A 16,560-nucleotide genomic window follows, 5' to 3' on the forward strand; every position below is an offset into this window, starting at 1 on the left:
TAAACAATGTGCCCTCTTCCAGCCCTTGAGACCCCACATAACTCCAAGCCCGATCAGCATTATTACGACAGTCCAAAAAGGGGGCCATCCCTTTGGTTGCCACACTCTGACACACCTTGGATCACATCGATTAGCGCGCGCTGCAACCGGTGGCGATGATGCATCGGTGCATCGAACTCACGGGAAAGCGGTTCACTTTCGTTTGTTCACTCTCGTCACACGCGTGTGCATTACGCGTGCAATATGTGTCTTCCCCCCGACCCGTTAGCCGCCAGCCGACGGGGCAATGGGAACGACGATTATCGCAACCAGTTTCCGCGATAACAATGTGCCGATAATGACGATGCTGTTGCGGCTGCCAACCCTTTGGCCCCGGCCAAGACGAGTTGTCGGCTGAATTGCCTATTTTCTTCTTGGAAAAGCATTGGAACACCGTGCGGAGGAAGGGAAGGGAACAAAGCAAAAATGCATTCGGCTTCCAATGGTGTGTGCTCTTGTTTGATTTTCTTTCTAAGCTTCTTCACCGATTGTTTGTCGTGACGTGAGGTTTGAAGAAACAATCGCTCCCGATGGCAGAAGAAAGTTCGTTACGCATCCATTGATTTGGACAATGCGCGGCTGGAGCGTATGCGTGCGTGCGTGCGCTTCGCCACTAACGTCACCATAAGTGACGCAAATGAGGAAATTACCGGTAGTTTTAACGGGTGGGTTTGTTTTGTTTTCCCAAAAATTAGTGTTATAGTCTTTTTTTTACAGTGCCGTGGGTATATGTTTCACAGTAGAGCAATGAACTGTGTGATGAATGAGGCAGCAGATTCTTGATACGTGTAATGTTGTTATTTTTTTTTATTTGGAAAATTGATCAGATAAGATAAAGCAAAATTTTACTTCGTATTAGATTTTCATAACTGAATTTAAGTTAATTTGTGTTATAATAATTTTAATAATTATAACACAAATTAACTGAAATAATAATAATAATAATAATAATAATAATGATAATAATAATGATAATAATAATAATAATAATAATAATAATAATAATAATAATAATAATAATAATAATAATAATAATAATAATAATAATAATAATAATAATAATAATAATAATAATAATAATAATAATAATAATAATAATAATAATAATAATAATAATAATAATAATAATAATAATAATAATAATAATAATAATAATAATAATAATAATAATAATAATAATAATAATAATAATAATAATAATAATAATAATAATAATAATAATAATAATATTTAATGATTATATTTAATGAATGATTTTAACGTGCCAAAATATTTAATGATTCCCTTATGCGTGGCACGTATCCTGAGTCCTGGAAACACGCGCGAATGATTCCTATCCATAAAAAAGGCAGTCGACTTCATGCTAGTAATTATCGTGGCATTGTTTCCCTATGCGCTTGTGCAAAGGTGTTTGAGCTCATTCTATACAATCCGCTACTCACAGCAGTTCAAAACTATATGAGCCCTAGTCAGCACGGATTTCTCCCAAGGAGATCTTCCACCACAAATCTTGCTGAATTTGTTAGTTACTGCTTCGACAACATGGATCGTGGTACTCAAGTTGATGCAGTATATATCGACTTCAGGGCTGCGTTCGATAGTATCTCTCATGATATTTTACTCTCGAAGCTAAAAAAAACTCGGTTTCCTCGACTGGCACATCACCTGGCTGCGTTCATATTTAACTGGTCGTTCGTACTACATAAGTATAGGATCTCATCGTTCTCACTCTTTCACCAGCTCCTCCGGTGTGCCTCAAGGGAGTAATTTGGGACCGCTACTCTTCCTCATCTATATAAATGATCTATCTTTCGTTTTACCGCCAGGCCAACACCTAATGTACGCCGACGATGTAAAAATATTCGCTCCAGTTAGAAACGACAGTGACTGTGTACGCCTTCAAACGATCCTTGAGAATCTGGATAGCTGGTGCAGCAGAAACGCTCTCCAAGTGTGTGCTGATAAATGCCAGTGTATATCATTCAGCAGAGCCCGTCACCCCATCACGTTTACATACACTATGCTCAACACGGCTTTGGCTCGCACGACATGTATCCGTGATCTGGGGGTGCTACTCGATCAGAAGATGTCATTTCGCCCTCACATTGATAGCGTTGTTGCGAAGGGAAATCAGCTACTTGGTTTAATTACGCGGACCTGTAGCGAGTTTACCGATCCCATGTGCGTCAAGTCTATCTTCTGTGCCATCGTAAGGTCGTGCCTGGAGTACTGCTGTCCAATCTGGTGCCCGCTTGGTGTTGGTGACATCAATCGCCTCGAAGCCATTCAACGGAGACTCACCAGGTACGCGGTTCGACTCCTTCCTTGGCAATCCCACCACGCTCGGCCCACCTACCATCAGCGGTGTCTGCTTCTCGGACTTGAACCACTCTGCTCTCGACGTAAAAACGCCCAATGCCTTTTCATATTCCGGCTCCTTAACGGAGAGATCGATTCCCCGGCATTACTAGCCAGCATCAATTTGTTCGCTCCCTGTCGGATTCTTAGGTCCAATTTCCATCTCCGTGTACCGCGTACCCGCAACAACCATAGCCAGGGACACCCCATTATATGTATGTCCCTCGAGTTCAATGAAGTGTTAGATTTGTTCGATTTTAGTATGTCTACATCTACGTTCAAGGAGAAATTGCGTCTACGTCACATTTAATGTTAGCTAGAGGTCTATTTATATGTTATAAATGATCATTGTCATATATATCTTAATTTAATTATAAGGTTGCCGATTAGACACGATGGTCCGTCGGTTGTGTATGAAAAATAAATAAATAATAATAATAATAATAATAGTAATAATAATAATAATAATAATAATTATAATAATAATAATAATAATAATAATAATAATAATAATAATAATAATAATAATAATAATAATAATAATAATAATAATAATAATAATAATAATAATAATGATAATAATAATAATAACAATATTAATAATAATAATAATAATAATAATAATAATAATAATAATAATAATAATAATAATAATAATAATAATAATAATAATAAAAATTATAATAATAATAATAATAATAATAATAATAATAATAATAATAATAAAAATAATAATAATAATAATAATAATAATAAAAAAAAAATAATAATAATAATAATAATAATAATAATAATAATAATAATAATAATAGTCATAATAATAATAATAATAATAATAATAATAATAATAATAATAATAATAACAATAATTCTGAAGAGGAATTCAGAGATGATTTTAAATAGGAATAAAAAACGGGCAATGGGATCTGAAAATTAAAAAGATTACTTAACGCTACTTAATCAAATAAAGACAACGCACGCCAAACAAGAACCTTAGGTTCACATGAAGAACGGGAGTAACGTTGAAGTAACATGTTCTTTCAAATGATATCATTAACTTATTGAAATAGAAATCAAAACTACTAAAGAATAACATTACAGTGAACCCTCTCTTATTTGACACCTCTCCATTTTGAAAAACCTCTCTTATTTAAACATTTTCCACAGTCCCTTGATATCCAGTAAATTTTTGTCCCTCTTATTTGGAAAACCTCTGAAATCTGTATCCCTCTTATTTGTGTATGGTGTTGCCATGGTTATTGGATGATGTATGCTCAAATTGGCAAACCTGTTCGCAGTTTCCTATAGCAACATTTAAGGCTGCATACTAAATATTCTATCTCTTGCTTGTTTGTATGGACCTTTCATTCACATTCAACCTGTGTAATTTGAAAACCCCTCTTATTCGACAGTCCCATCGCCTCTCAAATAAGAGAGAGTTGACTGTATTAAACTATTTGGCTAAGTTACATATATAATTAATTATGATAAATAATTTCATTTTTATTATAAAAAAAATACTTTAATTTTGTTTAATTTCACTTTATTATGGCTAATTTTATAATTAAGTAGAGATGACGTAGTTTTACACAAGGGTTTACATAGTATGTATTAAGCTTTTAAAATATCTCCCATTGAACATGATCTTATGATGAAACATATATAAAACTACAATTTGAACTCACTGATTGAACTTCGATTCCCTGCCAATAATTGAATATGTGCTTTTTAGTTGGCAAAAAAGTCTGAAATTTAGCTGGGCAAGCAATACGGTTTTTGTGAATTTTTCAAAAACCGGTCTTTCCATACAACCGTATGGTTTTTAATTCAACTATCGGCCAACTATCCAGCGTTCAACTAAAAAGCATGCCAACTAAAAAGCGTTGAATTGTTAAATTATATTTTCAACACACTTTCCTCGTCAAATAATCGTGAACGGTAAGGTAGAAAAGATTCTACAAAGCACTTGCTCTGTAAACATTTTCCAAATCTGTTCCTTTGTTCCGAGCGGGTTCTTTCTGCCGCGACCCTTAGTTTAATTTCACCTGAAACCAAACGCGGGCGCCTATCTTGCAACCGTCATCGTCCGATTGTGCCGACTGCCCGGGCGGGGTTACCTACCCGCCGGTGGAAGGAAAGCATTCTCCCGCAGCTACCCTGCGTCAGCACGAGCGGTCTACAGTCATTTCACTTTCGATGCGGAAAAGGGAAGCAGCTCTTGTTTCGCTTTCGATCAAAAGCATCAACCCCGGGAGCGTTCACCGACCGTGGCCGTTGATTGATCGTCTTTGTTCTTAGAACATTGATCTCGCCAGAATTTATAAGAAAGAAAAAAAAGAGAGATAAAGGGCATTTTGATGATTAAGCGTGAGCATAGTTAGAACCTAATGGATTTATGTTTGGAGTCTTCATTTAATTTAATCTTCCAGAAATGTTTTAAAAATACACCAACATATACATCTGACAGCAACGATTGCGAAAGCATTTAGTTCTTTTTAGTTCGCTTACTCATTCCTCTCTGAAACGGCGTTGAACTACTTTCGCAATCATTTTCATTCACAATGGTTACACACACACCAGCTGCTCCCGTTTTGCTTCAATCATCATTTGGCAATTTGTCATTGTTGTTGCGGTGAAAAATTGTTTATCGGCCTGTAGGGTGTAGTGCGTTGTCTTTAGTTTCGTGTCATTTAGAGCATAATTTCCACCGACTACGAAGCGAAAAGAAAACGATGTCGCAGCTTCAGCTAGCAAAACTCGTAAATGCAACCCGTGTTATGTTTCGTCGTACCTTGCTCGATACGTTAAATCGCTGCACGAGTCATTTGGAGGTTGCGCTCCAGTTACAAGGCACACTGCAATATACCCTCACTTAGACACACACATGGTGACAAGGCACGCCAATAATGCGTTCGATGCGTTTGTGTCGCTTGTTTTCCACCCGCAAACCGAACATGGTTGCCTTTCGAAAAAGCGGCACACGCAGCCGGCCTGTGCAGTTGCACTTGAGCAGCAAAAAGGCATAACCAAATGGCGCTTTCCCGATCGTACATCGGCCTTATGCTTTCGACCGCCCCGCTTTACTGCCTTTGAATAATCTCGTAAAGGAATCGTAAGCGACCCGTTGGTCCCCTTTTCTTCTTTTCATTTTGCGCGACCATAAAAATGAGCTTTGTATGCATTCTTCTGCGCTCCTCTCTAGCGCCCCTGTTCTGTGAACAACTGATTTGTCCTTTCTACTGTGGTGTAAATCATTTTCCTCTGCCTTCGCAACGGTTTTGCGAGATTCCCTTTTGGAAAGCAGGTTAATTTTCTCACATTCCACCGTCTCACCTTCACCTAATCAACCAAGCAGTGACACTGCACATTCACATGGCCGCCCGGGCTGCATGGAACCGCCGATGACCAACGGCATCGGTCGGTGGGGTCACCCGGGAGGGTTCGTCGCTTGCCCACTGGTGGCAAAGAGGTAGTATGCCGTAGGGAGGCAGCAATTGAGTTGAAACCGATAGCTGCAAGGCTTTGGAAGGCGGCAGCAGGTGAGTTTGAAGGGTCAAATAAAGGGCCCAGGACATTTGGACCATTTGGATGTCGAGATTGGCAGCAGATGCGTGTCCGATGATTGACGGCGGTAGATTGGATGGTACTGTTGTTAATGTAGGCTACGTGAATGAAGGTCAGTCTTTGAGTTCGGTAAGTAAGACATCGGATAAAGTGCATTTTATGATTTCAAGTTAACATCATCCTAATACTTGTGTCATCCATTTAAACAACCAGTCCTGTAACAGAAAAATGAGGTTCGTCGCTTGCGAGTCTTTCGTTTTTCTCACGCGCTCAATTAACCGGTTTTCTTCGCCAACACAACCGAAAACCCGCCAACTATTCTTTGATTTAGTTTATGAAAGCCGGGAAAAATTCCACCTTCCAAAAAGCGCGATGATCGATCAGGCTCGATCCATTACGCGATCGATTTGCGCCACCATCGTTTGACCCTCATTATCATAAGTTACGCGCCCGGGAATGACGGGTTCACTGTTGCTCCCGTGACAGCGCGTTACGAAATATGACTGCCGCTAAGTAAGCGCTTAACCCGCCGAAAGCGTTTTGGTAAAGATTTGGGCTACCTAATCATCGTCGTGGGCTATCGTTTTACACCTGTCCCTCGGCGGCGATTTTTCGACCAATCGGCCGATCCCACGAGTAGGTCAGACCGCGCTAATCACGGACCAGTGGGCTCGTAAACAACGGCGCATAATCCATAAATCTCTTCCCCTCTTTCTCTCTCTCTCTGTGTTGGTTTCGGTTGTGGACTACCTTTAACCTGTCGACGGACGCATGTACCAACACGGCGCGAGCGCATGTGTGATCGTTTCGATAGGGCAATCTCTGTTTTTGGAGGGTGCGGGCGAATCTGAGCCCACTAGTTGATGTAATATTTTACCGTAGCCGTGCTCGTTATGTTGAAAACATAAGGTTTATTATCTTTCTTTGCCTAATAGATTCATCGCGATTTGCTAAATGTGTTTCTCTTTTCTCTTTGGACCGTGTGATGTGATCGCCCACTGACTTGCAGTGATTTATTGCGTTGTCCTTGTTCGGACTGTGATCGAGATTATAATTTTGCAAAGGGTGTTGATGAAGATTTACCATTTATGGGAATAGCAACAGTGTTGTATGGTTAAAGTTACAATTTAAAAGCATAAATTAAAAAAAGGTTACACCGTTTAGGAGACGATATGATTGCTAAGCCTTTCGGATTTTTCCTTCAAGCACTGCCTTAATTTGCTGGGACAGTAATACGGTCAATTTATCAGCCAATGCCATTCCCATACGGACCACAATCAGGAACAAAGTACCGAAACGACCAGCAGCACCACCAGCAGCGGCACCAGCGCTGGTGCAACTTAATGTGCATACATTAGCATAAACGGTTTCGGGTGCACCCACCCGCCATAAGGTCACCTGTCCGTACTGGGTCCGTACGCGAGCGCTACTTTCCCTTCGCGGTGGACTTTCGCTGCAAGGCTGAAGTGCATTTTTTCGAAGAGGAAAACAACAACAAAAAGCATTCCATTCCATACGGCTCAGCTTGGACAGTGGGACCTTTGCCAGAACAGGGGGCAATATATGGCGCTGATGTGAGTTTGATTGAGCTCAACCGTTTAGCTTCACATTTTCGATTTTATTTATGCGATTCGATGTTAAAATGCGAACGAGTTTTGTCTGACAGAAAGTGTTACACGCGCGGCAATAGGATCAAATGTGAACTTTTACCCCTGTTTTTTGTGTTGGAAGCTCTTGGAAAGATAGGTTCGATCATTCGATCATTCCCGATGATAAAAAAACATACACACATATATATACCTAAACGGTCATAATTTCTCTCACCCACATTCATTCCACGAAGCCGATGCGGAAGGAAATGATGATGAGCTTGCGCACGTCATTTGCATAGCAACATAAATGCAGAAATAAAAGGGTGAAACGCTCGGTCGACCACTTTTTTTTCTCTCACCAACAAGATGTTACAGAAGCAATCAAAGCGCTCCATTGGATTGAAAGGTTTCTTGAATAAAATTCAAGCAAATGAAGTGCCCGTATGAGGTAAATTTTAAGCAACATTGTTTAATTACGAACTATTCTCATTTAAAATTAAAAGCTGGTTTTGAAGTCCTCAAAACGATCACCAATCAATGGCACTTGCAATGATTTAACTTTGATTACTTATCAATTTCAATATCAACCTCCTCTTTATCGGCGGCACTGACACTTGCCTGTCTCATCGATGGGCTGGCTGGATGGATGGGAACATAATTTACACTCCTCTTGTCCAACAAATTTCACACCGTTCGGATGAGATGTGATGGAAAGTAAGGAAGCGGGGAGCCATTTCTTCGAATTTCTTCCCCCTTTTGCATCGGCCTTAGTTCGCATCAGGCTGAGCTGAGCCGAGTCTGACTGACAGTCAGTGGGCCAAACTTCTCCTTGGGGTCTGGTTATGTATGCCACGAATATATGTATACAGGCGAATCTGCAACAGGGAAGAAACAAAAAACTATCAACATTGATATGAAATATGAAATAAGAAATTCTCATATAATGGCATAGCAGCAACAACACCAAAACAACGCTCAACAACGGGGCAGGAAATGATGAATCGCTACGTAATAGTATCGCACCGGTGCGCACTTGGAAGTTCGATCGGGCTGGCGGGCTGGATGCTGTGGGAAAGCTTTTCACTGGGGGGTAGATTTGTGGAACATAGCTTTAGATTTTTTCCTTTCTCTCTTTATTTTGTTCAGTTTGCGAAACAATTTCACTGAGTTTTTTTTGTTGCAGTTATTTCACTCGTTAAGATTGTTTCGCCAATTTTATTGCCGCCAGCTCCGTCGTCCGCATATTATGCGATGAGTGTGTGCTTATGGGCTTATCTGTGGAGTGGGATTTTTTATTTACTATTATTACTATTCCTTTTTTCCTTTATATCTAGACCTCTTTTACCCGATGGGTAGAGTTCTATAATCGTCACAATAATTACATCACCGAAGCTATGCCGCAGGCATTCGGTGTATTGAGTTGCTGTGGCAGCTTTCCCATGGGTTGGAATTTCACAGGAAGGTTAATATAAACACTCGCTGCGAATGAATGCTTGCGTGGATGACAGCGGGACGTGTTTATTTGTTTTAATTTACCATTCCTCATCACATCTGCGGCTTATGGGTGGGTAATGGCGTAGGTCATTTGCGTACATGCGAGGAATGAATGATTGGAATGGATGATGGAATGTATGAGACGAGGCAGAAGAGGTGTTTTTGTACGTAAATCGTAACAATTTTGTATTATATAATGAAAAAACTAAAGCATACTAAAGAGGATGGCGTCCCCCTTTAACCTTCTCTTGTTTAAATTCGACCAATCATCGCACTTAATAAACCTCCTAGCTCAGCTCTTGCTCTTTATTCTTCACTCTGTTCCGTCAACCGATTCATTATTGCAGCTGGAATCTCGTTCCAAACCAATTAGAATATCACGCAAACCGATTAAAAGGCACATTCCGGTCCGTGTTGGCAAGCTTGGTTAGAGCAACGAAAGCTACCGAACATGATTTGTGCTTTTTGAGATTCGTTCTGGAAGTGAAAGTGTGAGATGAGATTCGTTGAAGAACAACGAAATCCCAAGGGCTACTAATCAAGGCATTTTAAAGGAGGTGGTTTAAAGGGAGTCTGCCCCAATCCGATCAGTTCAAGGTTGAGTTGGGTTAGGTCGTGATCGTGGACCGTACTTCGTTTGTCATACGTAAGCGCATTAGGTTGATGGCTGTGGTCAGTAGCTTTCTAAGTATAAAAAAAAGTATGCTCTTAACCCTCTGATATCCTGCCCCGCGCGATCGGTTGACGGAAACAGTGATAGAAGCGATTTAAATTAGATGCTTTATCCGACCCAAAATTATTCTAATTCCAGTCCCATTCCATGGACCTGTTTCGGGAGGTGTGTTCCCCTGCGGGTAATTCCGGCGGAGAACAATTCTAGACCTAGTAGCGTAGCGCTCTGGCCCAATACCTAGAAGCCATTAACATCGCAACAACAAAGCCACAGTGTCCAGCGGTGCTATAGTCTTGTTTGGGGATGAGATGTTTGGGAATGATATAAAGCAATAAGCTGCCTAGACTGACACAAATTAAGTTGTTCGTTCGACGAAAGGGAAAAACTTGTTTCGGGCTTGGGAGTGTGAAGTTTCCGATAGAATAGACAAGATTCCTGCGGTTAGGGTGTATCTGTAGAGGGGTTTAGGTTTGAATCACGTTTAAAATGAAAGTTGCGGGATAAATAAAGCAACAGGCGGGCATGTCGTTATGATCATACTTTCAGTAATTCTTGAAAATTAAGTTGAGATATAAGATAGCATTCTACAAATTACGCAAATTAGATAAACATAACATAACAACTTATGTCCTAACATTTAAAAAAAGCGTTAATGAAATAACAATGGCTATAGGCTAAAGTGCATACATAATACTTAAATTAAAACATTGAAATGATCACAGATAACAAAAAAATCAAACATTGTAAAAGAAATAAAGACGAACATCATAAATTAATTTTTAGAAGTGGAGCAAGGTTAATCTAAGAAGATAGGATATGTAATATAATTGAAAGATAAATCACATGAAAGGATGTTACAGAGAAGAAAAAAAGACAAAAATAAAAACTGACAACATATGATCCAAGGACTTTGCCAAATGCCCTTAAAGGTTTTATTAGATCAGCTTGGGCAGCTTTGATAAATTATGAAATATTAATCCGCATTTAAGAGCAATTCATGGAATGTTTTACACTCAATTTTAATTGGATATCCCAAAAATTTCATATGACCTTCATTCGAAGAACAAATGTGAACAATAAATTACTGTTATACCATAATCCCTCTTTACGGCATTAATGCCACTTAACCCATAATGGTGATCGATAACAAAAGAGAAGAATAATTGTACATCCATCACGCTTTGTTGCGATTCGTAAACACTTTTGCATTGCTCCGTTCAATTCGGCATTTTAAGCTGATGCTGAACAGGCGCAAGGACAAGCTACAGGAATGCAAAAGGTACTGATTAAGCTGACATGCAATGCATTTTAATGCACGTCCGGTCCACATAGGGGTCAGCTTTCCAGCACGAAATCACCCGGACGGGGAGGATAATTAATTAAATTTCGTTCCTCAAACAAGTGCCTTGCAGCAGGGAAAAGATTGATCTTCCTGTACGAACCAAACGACCATTGACCTGGGTTGGTTCCTCACCGTTCCTCAATCATCGTGTGGGTGCAGTCGGAAGGGTCTAAAACACTGACATAAAAGATGAATTTTTAACATCCGTCCATTAAACACGAAACTGGTTTCAAGGGTTTGGAGCTTGATCGGTTAAAAAGGAAGCGAATTCCTCGCGCAAGAAACCCCAATCCCAGTCATATCTGTGTTGCGGTCAGCTGCGTTTTGGTGCGCGCCATGACCTGTAATAATGCTTCAGTGAGCAAAGGAAAGAAACATTGAGCTCCAAATCGGGCGATCAAGCTGAGCAAATAACACTACGCCGTTCGCATGCGTTTCATAAACCATCCTACAGGGAGCTCAAACCACATTGTTTGGGTACGTGATTGGGATGGTTAACAAAAAAAAAAAAACCAACAACGCTACCACAACCCTTTGCAACTCTTTGGAATTTCGAATGACAGGAAGATGACCCATCTTCTCCGGGGTCTTGGATCTCCAGGTGTTCTCCAGGCGCGCGCGTTTATCTTGACCTTCATCAGCCACACTCATTTGCGCCAGCGTTTCGGTTTAATAGGAAGAGGAATGATTTGCCAATGAAAAGACGACATCCGGACACAGCGACTTTAGCAGTAGTCCCAAAACCGAGGGTAGCACAAGAGGTGTAAATCAAATTTATTGCTTTGCATGAGGATCACAACCAACACGCAGAAGCAAACAGAGATGTACATGAAAAGTGAAAAAAAGATCAGAAGAAAGCTGAACCTTGAAGATAGTCTGCGTTTCGGACGGGTTGAAGGTTCCTTGTTTTTCGCTGTTCCTTTCTTCCTTTTCTCTCTCTCTGAATTTTCGGAGTTCCAAAACATTCCAACAACACACAAAACAGTCTTTATCTTTGACAATTGGCGTAACGGTACAACCCAACGCCGAGGACATAAAAGGGCTCGCGCGTGCACGTGTATGTGTGCGTGTGTGGGGGGGAACAGATCGGCAGATGATGGTGTTGGCCTACATTCGCTGAAGGTTTGGTCGGACACCTTGGATAACGCTTTACATAAAATTACGATTTATTCCATTATGGACATGGACATCTTTCGGGAGACAAATGTGCATTTGCTTCAACTTCTTCTTCTTATGGTTGAGTGTTTGTGTCGCAGGCGAGCCCTTCGCGCTTATCAATGAACTTGGCCCGAGCGCTTGGAACCACCGGCGGATTACTACGGTGGAATAATAATATTATGGTGTTGGATTTATGAATACATTTTACCGAAATAAAACAGGGCTGCATAGCATTGTAGTTCGATGCAGTCGATGTTGCAGCTGATGCATACAAAGCGTGGGGTGCGATAGTGCAATCGGAAGGTACAGTTATTTAATCGCCTCGAACCAATCGAAGAAAATGGGAAGCGTGGGTATAGAAGGGTTCTTTTCGGGATGGCATACAGAACACGAAACGATTCGCTGTGGGGCTTAGAATGTGTTCGAGTTGGGGCCGTTAAATAAATATTGCCCTTCTTTGTCGATGTTTGTTATGGTCAATACCGTAACGTTGACAAATTGACGATGGATTATGAATGTTTTGCAGCTAATGCGGAGCGCGGGTACGTAATGCAGATTAAATATTTATTATTATTAGACTTGTGACAACCTTTTCTGACTCATTGGAATTACATTAACAAATTCAAGCGAATTACCAATGTCAAAGAAATTGAAACAAATTTGTTCGAGACTTATTCAGTTTCTCATCCTCCTTCCAGAACTTAAACAATCCAGAGCAGTTTGCTCATCTACGGACTTTCCTAGGATAATCTTTAATGTGAAGTTTCCGCCGCAAATCAACAAATGTTTTCTCTGTGTCTTTTGAAATATCTTTAACGCAAATTTAACTATGATTGTAAATTTGATAAGACGTTACAATTAAATCTTCCTAGAAAGTATGATGATTCTTTGTTAAACAGCTCTACAGCGGAATAGATCTTCCAATTTTGCCGTGACCATTTTTGGAAATTATTGATCGGTCAGATTCTAATGATATGTCAGCGTAGGAAGCTACGCAAAAAAGAATTCAAAATCGATTAATATGACTCTTCCTAATGTCTGCAAACATTGAGATTTTGAATTCAACTATACAGAATTCTATATAGAATGGTACAGACTTTACTTTTTGATTGATGAATGTGAATCATTATTCAAATACCAGTTTCTGTAGCATTGAGTTCTACACGTCACTTCTAAATATACGCTTATCATAAACAAATCTTAACAATCCAACATACACAGGAAGTCTATAACTCTTTGCCCGAGCGCCATATCCACAAAAGGGTACCCCCTTCATTAATTACCCCATTGCATTCCCATTAGGATAGTTGCCATTTCCTTAAGCAGGATTGTAGGTAGGATGATTGCTTTTATCCTATCCCACCTTCCGCCTTGTGCAATACCCAAATGAATCACGTTGATGAGTCAATTGGACCGGCGACGGCGACCCTAGAGTGCACCTTTTTGCTTTATCGTTCATCAAACCACCCGAGCCATCGCACTTTGCTCCGTTTTAGTTTATTGCATTGCCATTTTAAGCTAGCCGCACTGGCGCACCAGTGTGTGCGTTAGTGCCGGCCGGGTGGCCGGAATCGCAAACTCCCTCCCGTCGTCGTATGCTTTGTGATATAAGTGACCTTATTTGGTGTCACTAAACTTAGGCGCGCGCTCTCGCGAGGTGACAGTGTGCGCACGCCCTAGACGCGCGCGCTCGTGATGTCGAGCAGGTTGAACGTCCGGACCATCGATCAATCGTTCATCATCATCGTTTCCTATAGCGGTAAAGGGACGAACAAAAAAAGATAAAAAACAAACGAATCGCACACATGCGCAAATTGCAACAACAACAAAAAAGACACACAAACGATGAAAACAAACAGACATCATTAAACATAGGGCGAAAAAGCTGTCATCGCCGCAGCACTCGCCCGGTGACACGCGGGTCGTGACGAACGACCGTTACGATTGCGAACTGTTGTACCGTTTCGGATGCTTTTTTTTTGCTTTCGTGTTGTTCGTGCGTGCCTGGAGGCTTTTTACGTAAGGTTGTTCTCCTTGCCCGGGCGCCTTATCGGTCGACCACCGTCCCAGCCCGACCCGAGAGGTGAACAGAGGTTGCTTAGGATCGAACGAGGTGAGCAAAATGAGTTTCAAATTAACCGTTCCAAGGAGCTGTTAAAACGAAACTAATGCATGAGAGACCTCCTACTAAAAGCTCCTCCGACGCTCCCGTTACAATGTAACATGCTAAATAAACATAACCTTCGGAAGGTTTGCCGGTTGATAATTGATTGCTAAGCAGACAGCACACTTTGAACTTCTCGGTTAAAAGCTACTAATGTATTTTGAACCTAAATTTTGCACCCATTTACGAATGACAGCGCTAGCTCGATTTGTCACGTCTTAATGACAGCAATTAAAGCCCACACACACACACACACGCACGGTCTCCCTCGGTCCGGCCAGTACACTAATTGGTGTTGGCCGCACTTGCTCGGATGCTCGTGCCGGTGCGATCAGCCGTATGGTCTCGTGTGCATTCCCTGGCGCGGCCCGGTGACTACCCTTCGCAGTGCATGCGCAGCAATTGACGTCGATCGTCCGCACGTTCCAAGGGTTTTGCGGCCGTTTTTCCAGCATGACAACCCCGGAAGAGTGTCGAGTGAACGCGCTCGGGCAATGTGAACTATTTCCCGCCGGTGCACACACTCAACCGATATTGAATTTCTGCTGTGGCAAGATCTGGGAAAAGGTTTCACCGAGTCGCCGCGTAGTGCGTTCTGCGCTGAGCGAGACAAATGGACGCTGCACGCGTAGGTCGATATGTTGGAAGAGCATAGGAATTTCCTTATCGTATTTTTTTTCCTGCTGTGGCGGCAAGGAAATGCCCATCGATCAGAAGCAGTAGAACTGCTCGGGATGGAGTAGGACCAGCTGGCGGCCCGATGGAAGAGTAGTTCCGCACATGGATGCCGTTTTTTCCGGGACCGTGTGAGATCGATGGCAAATCGTGCGCATTTATCAGCGTCCAGAAGCCAGACCAGCTCGGTAATAGGTTGCGGTAGTTGAAATTTGATCTGTAGCGGGCTTTTGGTGTTTTGTCGGTGCGGCGGCACGGTGCAGGAAATCGATTTCGCTCGTCGACGGTTACGGTGCCCGGTAGAACCGTAGCTTTGCGCTGCCGTTCTATGTTTCCGGGAGGGGTGTTATGTTTTGCTGATGTTGTTGTAAGGGGAGGTGTAGTTTGTAGATTAAAAAATGTCAGCAGCAAGATAGTGCGGGCCGTGTTTTGCACGCGTGTGACTAATGACTAGCCGCGACACGTTTGGAAGGAAAAACAAAACAGTCCGGAGTAAATCGGGCGATTTGTGGTGGTATGTTGGTTGCCTTGTTTGTTAATTAAGTTAGCCTTTTTTGTTCTGCTTCTTAATGGAGTTCAAAGAAAACAAGAAGTTTGATGAAACCAGGAAATGTATGATGAAAAAGGCATCACTAAAACAAAAATATATTTTAACGTTGTAATGAATAAAAATTTAAATCTAATTTCTCAAACAATATTGAGTAAAATAATACACTCAAGTGAAGATCTTCATTTTAAAAAATGAATGTAAAAATGTGTTTACAAATAATGAAGCCCAACCTAATAGCATCAATTTGTAATGATATAATGATAAAAAATATTGAAATTCGTAACAAAATTTGCATCAATATAAGATATTTTAATTGTTTTACGATCAGTGCAAATGAAGACAACCTTCAAAGCATCATAGTACGCCCCTCTGAAGCTGCTTCATGCATATCACAAATCTTATCAAACAGTAAACACCGAAATTATAAACATCCACATTCCTACCTTTGGCTCGTCGAACCGAAAACAACCCCCTTAACGATGTCTTTATGTTGCGCCGTTAAAACTGGATCGATTTCCTGTTTCGCAGTGACACGTTGCTGTCTTCAGGAATGTTATTAACGCGTCTTCCCGCTCTCCCTTTCCCTCACCTCCTTCCTCACACGTTATAAGGGGTTTTACGCACCGATAAACGGGTAGTATCCGGTTTCACACCATAAACGGTCGATGAGGGCGTACCCTTACAGAAGTGTCGCTTATTATAAGAGACAGGAGTGAAAAAAAAACAAACCGCTACGATTACGATGGTGGATGGTGATAGAGTATAGAAACGCTTCTACTGCACAGGGGAAGTCGTCAAACCGATCTACATTTCCCAGCCCAATAGGAAATGCTTTCTTGAGACAATTTAAAAACCTTCAACCAGGCAAGCCAAGGACACGTGTGATGTTTCATATCATATCTCGTACGATCAAGCCATCAGCGTGGAGTTTGGAGCGATAAATAAGGAACA

Source organism: Anopheles coluzzii, chromosome 3 (assembly GCF_943734685.1).
Source record: "Anopheles coluzzii chromosome 3, AcolN3, whole genome shotgun sequence".
In the NCBI taxonomy this organism is placed as follows: Eukaryota; Metazoa; Arthropoda; class Insecta; order Diptera; family Culicidae; genus Anopheles; species Anopheles coluzzii.